The 7534-nt window shown below is 39.1% G+C and overlaps 1 non-coding gene across 1 annotated transcript; it reads left to right on the top strand.

Moving 5' to 3' along the window:
• The first annotated feature begins 6910 nt into the window (after positions 1-6910).
• Positions 6911-7018, top strand: LOC141635270 (small nucleolar RNA R71). The gene has a single exon (XR_012539969.1). It is a non-coding gene; the product is annotated as a small nucleolar RNA R71 (small nucleolar RNA).
• Positions 7019-7534: the final 516 nt, after the last annotated feature.

The following is a 7534-nucleotide window of genomic DNA, read 5'->3' as shown; positions in this document are numbered from 1 at the left end:
GGTAGTAATGACCTAATTATGCACTAAAAAGCATAGGAACGAGCCTAATTCGGGGACTAAATATGCTGAAATATGAGTCACATCAAATATCCCCAAACCGAACCTTTGCTCGTCCCGAGTAAAGAGGTGACAAAAACTAGGACCCTTATTCAAACTAACCTACTAATATAGCCGATGTGAGACAATTAGCGTGTCTCAATCCGCCCCTTCAACGCACAATAAGGCAACCATGAGGTAGGATGCCTTCTTGCAAGGCAAGGTGGGGCTTGCCAAAATGGCGAGACATCCAAGCATTAAAGCACAGAAAACAAGTAAATGGATGCATCTACAAAAATGAATAGCCACTTTCCTCATCTAAGTGGCGGAAATTATCTAAAGGGGAAACAATCTAAGGGTACACATTCCATTATAGATACGGTTTCTTCAAACTACTAAGCCTAGAAGGATACCAATAAATCACCTCCAAGTTGTGTCAAGCTATGGTACCTTTGTACTCAATCGTTAAATGCTTTCGTCAAGAGTAGACTCCCTATGGTGGTAGAAACACTGGAGGATCACAGAATTCCCCTTCTTGCCTAGACAAAAAGAAGGGTCGTCCCTCTCTATCATGCACAAAAGTGGATACAATGGAAAAGGGATCAATAGAATTTGAGTTTTATTTGGGAGTTTACTTTGTTGTTGTTTTTCCCCCCAATTTCTTGTGGAATTAACAATTTGAGAACACTTTCTTTGCCATTTCTTTTGATGTTTGGCATTTTCAACACTTGACAACTTTTCAACTTTTTCTTGCATTTCTTTTTGAACATTTTCAAACCTACCCCATTTGTAGGGAGGGTGCTTATTTTTGAAGCATAGGAGTTTTCATTTTTGTTACTCCTCTTTTCTTTTGATGAAATTGCAAACTTTTTCTTTTCTTTTCATTTCTTGAACTCAAATTTGAACAATTTTTGTGCCCATTCCCTTTGATGACAAAATGTGGTAGAACATGGATGATGGATGGTTGCATGGTTTCAATGGTCACCTTGGAATAAACGGTAGCCAAGGAGTTATCACCCCACAAGGTACTCTTGACTAGGCCTTAATCCATGGGTCAAAGGATACTAGCATAACACATCCAAGGGTGTTTTACAAGTATTCTAACAAGCAAAGTCTTAAAAAGAAAAAGTATCTACAAGGGCCTTATATACACTTGTCAAGCTTCCCAAATAGACGGTTTCACAAAATTTTTCCTAACATGCAACTACATGCCATGATTCAACTAAAATTTATACATCCTAGTGCATATGCTTCTACCAACTAGTATGTCAAATAATCTAAATGTAATCTTAAATTCACATTGTTTATACCGCATCAATCAAAATAAAGCCACATAGTCATTAACATAAAGAGGAAAAAGGAGATTGAAAAGATCATACCATGCGGTCTTCAATATTCTCATGTCTCGGATGTGGCGTAGTCGATCAATGTGAAAAAGGATGGACAAACACAATATATACAAAATAATATATACAAGACTACACTACAAAGGAAATGAACATGTTTTTGGATTTTTGGATTTTTGAATTTTTTAAATTTTTATGGTTTTTATGTTTATGAAACAAAAAGACATGTTTTTGTATTTTTCAAAATTTTTTAATTTTTATCATTTTTGTTTTTAGAAGTGATGTTAGAATTTTCCATCCCCACACTAGTATTGGCATTGTCCTCAATGGCCAATGTGATAGGAAATTATGCAATTTATATGAAAATGCATGATTTCTAAGGTAAATGCAAACTATATGACATATAAACAAGAGTGAATGCAAACTAAGCTATGCTATATGATGCATGGGTTTTTGTTATGTTGGAGAGCATAATTTAGATTAGCTCCCAATGCATATGCATAAACTTCCCCAAACCAAAATAGACACTATTTCTAATGTCAACAATTGGGGAAGTTCATGCATAAAGATGCTATGCATGAAACTACAATTATCATTTTGGATTTTGAATATGGGAACAATAAAAGAAACACCTCAATGTGACCGAGGTGTGAGTCCTTTAAATGATGCTAAGACTCCATATTATGATCAAGATGCAAATTATATGAAAAACAAGAAATAGACAAACCTTTAAGGAGGTGTAGGAAACTCACAAAGTAATGTGGCATCCTCCCAAGAGCTTGCTAATCCTCAATCTTCGCCCATGGCATCATCACTATCATCTCCATCATCATCAACCTCTTCACTAGAATCATCATCAACCTCCATAGATGTGGAGTTATCATCACTTGCACTTGAACTTCCTTCTTCTTCCTCACTACCCTCTTCGTCTTCTTCACCTTCTTTATTTTCTTCTTCATTTTCTTGTGCACCACTCTCAACAACAACCATCTCCTCTTCACCCAAGCTACCACCTCTAGAAGCACTAGGAAAGAAGATTTCCTTATCCGCCCAACTAGGCAAAGGACAAGATGGGTCAAGAAGTCCTTACCTATCAAGATGTAGGAGAGGCGGATATTGTGCTTTATAAGCATCGAGTCTATCCTCATAAGCTTGCTTGTGCATTTCTTTCATCAAGAGAGTCAAGTAGTCATTCCCCACCTTAACATTTTCGGGTTGAAATTCATGGTAGGTGAATGGGTAAGGTGGGGTGATAATGGAGGAGGAGGGCTCGGCAATGTCTTCCCCTTGGTGTTGTATAATGTACTCGGCTTCCTTGGAGAGTGGGAGAAGGTAGTTTGGCCTATGAACATTTAATCGCCAAATCTTGCTTGGCAATGTGAAGGATTTAGCATCTTTTTTTAACCACCCAAATTTGCCATCAAGAGTATCATTCGTGACCCATTTGAATTTTTGAACCATGGTGGCTAGATCAGTGATATGGCCTCCCTTAACCGGTTTATAGGTGCTATCCTTGTTGAAGTTCCGGTTGAAGTGTTTTGCCAAATAAGTTACCAAACCTCCATTAACAATAAAGGTGGTGCCTTCTTTGCCATGATCGACTTTGAGCCACCTCTCAATCAAAAGTTGAAGAATGTTGTACTTTTTGGTGAACTCTCTTCCAATATTCAAGGTTGACTCGAGATAAATAAAGTCACGTTCGGTGAAATGGTTCGTTCCCTTCCTAGCAATCAAAGTATGCCCAACAACCTTGTGCCATACCCCTATGCCCGGATGATGGACAAAAAGAGCATGACAATCATGGTAAGATATAAACTCTCTCCCGGTAATAGCCTTCCATAAGGGGGCAGGATCATACTTGGTAGGTTTCTTCGTGTAAGTCGAGTCATTGCTAAGGCCAAAAATTTCACCAAACTCGCGAAAAGACAATTTTCTATCAATATTCTCAAGCCGGAATTGAATATTTGTTCGGGTCTCCACCTTGGTAACTTTCAAAGAGCTTAAAAATTCTAAGGTGAGGGATGAGTAAGTCAACTCTTGCATATCAAACAAAGTACTCAATCCCATGGACTCAAAAAAGGTCTTGGTTTGTTCTAAGACACCCAATTTTGACAAGGTCTCTTGGCATATGAATTTGGTGGGTAAAATATATTTCTTAGCAAGGAAAACAAATTTTTTCCTATGAGAGTCGGAAGTGAAAATTACCTCCGGATAATTATCTAGTTGTTCAACAACCGGAGTAGAAGTAGTAGCTTCCATTGGAGGAATAGACTCTTGAATTTTGAAACACCAATGCCTTAGATGCTTAAAGAGCTTGTAGAGCTTGTTGTCTTTTGGAAAGGTTCTTCTTTGGGGGTGCCTTGCTTCCGCCTTTTGTTCTTGCCATGTTCTCCTTTATGTAGTAACACCAAAGATAAGCTTGATTTCTTCAAATTCCAATAAGACCCAAATCGATTTAGGATAGTTTAATTTTGCCTTGTATCCCAAAAATCCATTTAAAATTTGAAGATTTTGGTGTTTCAATTGCTTGTTGTTGACAAAGGAGTGATTTGTTTGAGTTTTAAGGAGTGTGGAATTAATCTAGGTGAATTTGGTTGAGAAATTTGATTTTTGTAGATGGAGGGATTGAGGGTTTTGGAGATGTTTTTGTCTTGTGAATGAGTAAAATGAATTGGGAAAGGGGGGTTTTAATCCTGTTGGATTTGAATTTCAGAGGGGAGACGAGCGGATTATCCACGGGACGCTCGGATTCTGGACGTTCTGGGACGAGCGCCTTCTGAGAAAGACGAGCGTCTTTTGAAGGAGGACGAGCGGATTGCTGTGAAGATGCTCGGATTCCTTGTCAGGGAGAAATACCAAATTTTACCAGTAGTAGGACGAGCGGATTCTTTGTGGGACGAGCTTCCTGACTGAGACGAGCGGATTCTCTATGGGGACCCTCGGATTCTCAGTCAGTCCAAAAATTTCTTTTTCCAGCTCTCTCAGGACGAGCGTCTTCTCACCAGGACGCTCGGATTCTCTTCAGGACGAGCGGATTCCTGTCGGGCCGCTCGGATATTCCCCTTACCACACAAATTCAGTTCCATCCGTGGGTATTTCATATCCCGTGTCATTTACTCATCATTCCTTTGGTCTTCATTGTGGGGGCACTACGAAGGCTTGGATAGCCTAGGCCATTGTTATCCCCACACTATGTCAAAACACTACACATAAATAATCACATAAGTCCCTCCCTCACTTTCTCTCAAAATGATGAAAATCTTGATCAAGGCATAAAAATACAAATCCAAAATTGACAAAAATGCAATACAATAAGTAAAATGCAAGTTAAGGGGTTAGAATATTTACAAATGGTGGTTTAGGGAGGACTCCACCAAACTCTCATCCATAAATGATATGTCAAGGGGGCATAACCAAGGTGTTGTTGATGTTGCTCAACACCTTGAAGAAGTAGTCGAAAGCTTGTTCATTGGCATGATAAAGATCTTCAATAGACCTTTGCACTTGTTGTTCTTCATTGTGGTCTTGAGTCATAGCATTACCGATATAGGGATTGAATATCCCTTCAAACTCATCATCCCAAAGACCGCATACTTCATCTACTTGTTCTGCAATAATATCGCGAGTTGACAAGAGCAACTCTTCTTCCTTCTTGTCATGCCCAATGAGGCCTTCTTCTTTACTTGTCATGAGTGAGCTTTTCAAGATCTCTTTGTTGAGACTTTCTTACTCTTTGGATGGAGCAACTTGGAGATTACCCATTTTCTTCTCCCATATGGGTGGTGATTCTTTACCCATAGCTTGTTCTTTGCATTGAGATGCCAAATTCTTCATATCACTTTCTAGGCTATAATGATCAACCATGAAACATGGCTCATGAAATCGGGGAGCTCTCATTGTCTTGTCATAATTAAAAGTGATTGTTTCATCTCCCACTTCAAGGGTGAGCTCTCCATGTTTCACGTCAATCACCACTCCCGCGGTGTGTAAGAAAGATCTTCCTAAAATGATAGGAATGTTGGAGTCTTCCTCCATATCAACAATAACAAAGTCCACCGGGATGAAGAACTTGCCAATTCTTACCGGCACATCTTTCCATACTCCTAAAGGTGTCTTCGTTGATCGATCCGCCGTTTGAAGTGTGATATTAGTGCACTTAAGCTCTCCCATTCCGAACCTTTTGCACACCGAATATGGCATGACACCCACACTTGCCCCAAAGTCACATATAGCTTTGTTGATTGTGGTGTCACCAATGGTACATGGAATAGAGAAGCTTCCCGGATCTTTTAGTTTTGGAGGTGAACTTCCTTGTAGGATGGCACTACTCACCTTAGTGAAGGAAATAGTCTCAAGTTTCAGGATGGATTTCTTCTTTGTAAGAATATCTTTCATGTATTTCGCATAGGCCGGAACGTGATTGATTTATTCCGTAAATGGAATTGAGACTTCCAAGTTCTTGACAATATCCATAAACTTCCCAAGTTGTTCATCAAACTTAGGCTTAGCTTGACGACTTGGAAATGGAAGCCGAATTGCAATAGGCTCTTTCTCTTTAGCCTTCTCTTCATTCTCCTTTGAAACTTCTTGAATGGTGGTGGGTTCTTCTTCTTTCTTAGAGTCTTCAACAAATTTTTCCTTGTCACTAGCATTCACAACATCTTCATCAACGGGCCTCTTCGGCCCTTCATACTTGTCTTGGGGGATTACCTTGAGGTGGTAATTGCCCCTTTTGTCTTTGTGAACTTGAAGATGCTAATTGATACATTTGGGTCTCCAACATTTTTGTGTGAGCTAGTATGTTGTTAATGGTGATGTCTTTTGCTTGGCTATCCTTTTGAATTTGAGTGAAAAATTCTTGTTGGTTCTTTTGCATTTGGAGGGCTGATTTTTAAACATCAAAACCTTGGTCATTTGTTTGATTGTATGGAGTTTGGTTTTGATAACCTTGGTTTTGATTGAAAAAGGGTCTTTGATCTTGGTTTCTCATTGGAGGTGGGGTGTATGTTGTTTGAGAGTTTTGAACATTTTGGCTTTTGTATGAGAGGTTGGGGTGGAATTTGGTGTTTTCATTGTAATAGTTGGAATAAGGGGTACCACTCTTGTATGCTTCGAAAGCATTCACTTGTTCCCCTACATTCACTTTGGTCATGTCCCAAAGTTCCACAACTCTCACATAATCTACTTGGAATTGATGAAGACGCCACCATGGCATTAACATGTTGCTTAGGCGATTTAGAGGCTTCTTCAAGCTTAGCCATAGCCTTCTCAAACTTCAAATTAATGGTTTCAATATGAGCACTAAGTTGAGCACCCAATTGAGTAATAGAGTCCACTTCATGCTTTCCTCATCTAGTAGCCATACGAGGTCTACTATATTGTGATTTATGGACCGCTATTTGTTCAATCTTCTTCCATGTTTGATTATCATCAACTTCGGTAAACATACAATTTGATCCCATATTGATAATGTTTCGGGAGTCTTCATATAGACCATTCCAAAATTGTTGTACAAGGAACCACTCGCTAAGTCTATGATGTGGACAATATCGGCAAGTATCCTTGAATATCTCCCATGCTTCATACAAGGATTCTTCATTCCTTTTTTTGAACCTGGTGATTTGGGCTCTCAACATGTTAGTCTTTTCCGGAGGATTGAATTTCTTGTAGAAAGCAAGTGCCTATTTCTTCCAAGAGTCAATACCAAGAGTAGCCTTATCAAGGCTCTTCAACCATTGTTTTGCGGAACCAATCAAAGAAAAAGGAAATAAGACCCATCGAATTTGGTCTTGAGTCACTCCGGTTTGAGAAATCGCATCACAATAGTCACAAAAAGTCTCCATATGAGAATGAGGGTCTTCACTAGGCATCCCCCCAAATTGACTTCTCTCAACTAATTGTATAAATGTGGATTTTGCAATAAAATTACCGGTCAAATGTTGTGGTGTGGGAGTACCATTTGGTAGGTTCTCCTCGGTTGGTACGTAATGTGATGAAAATTTAGGCATTGTGGGTTGATTTTGTGGTTGGTTATATGTTGGGTTATCCTCTCCTTCTCTTGCAAAAGGATTTATGAACTCAATGTTATTTGGTTGAATGTCCACAATCTCACCAATACCTCTCAAAGTATTTCTAGCAAGTCTTCTATTGTT

The sequence above is a fragment of the Silene latifolia genome, chromosome Y (assembly GCF_048544455.1).
Source record: "Silene latifolia isolate original U9 population chromosome Y, ASM4854445v1, whole genome shotgun sequence".
NCBI lineage: Eukaryota > Viridiplantae > Streptophyta > Magnoliopsida > Caryophyllales > Caryophyllaceae > Silene > Silene latifolia.
Note: the sequence above shows the minus strand (reverse complement) of the source record. Positions and strands in the feature narration are given on the sequence as shown.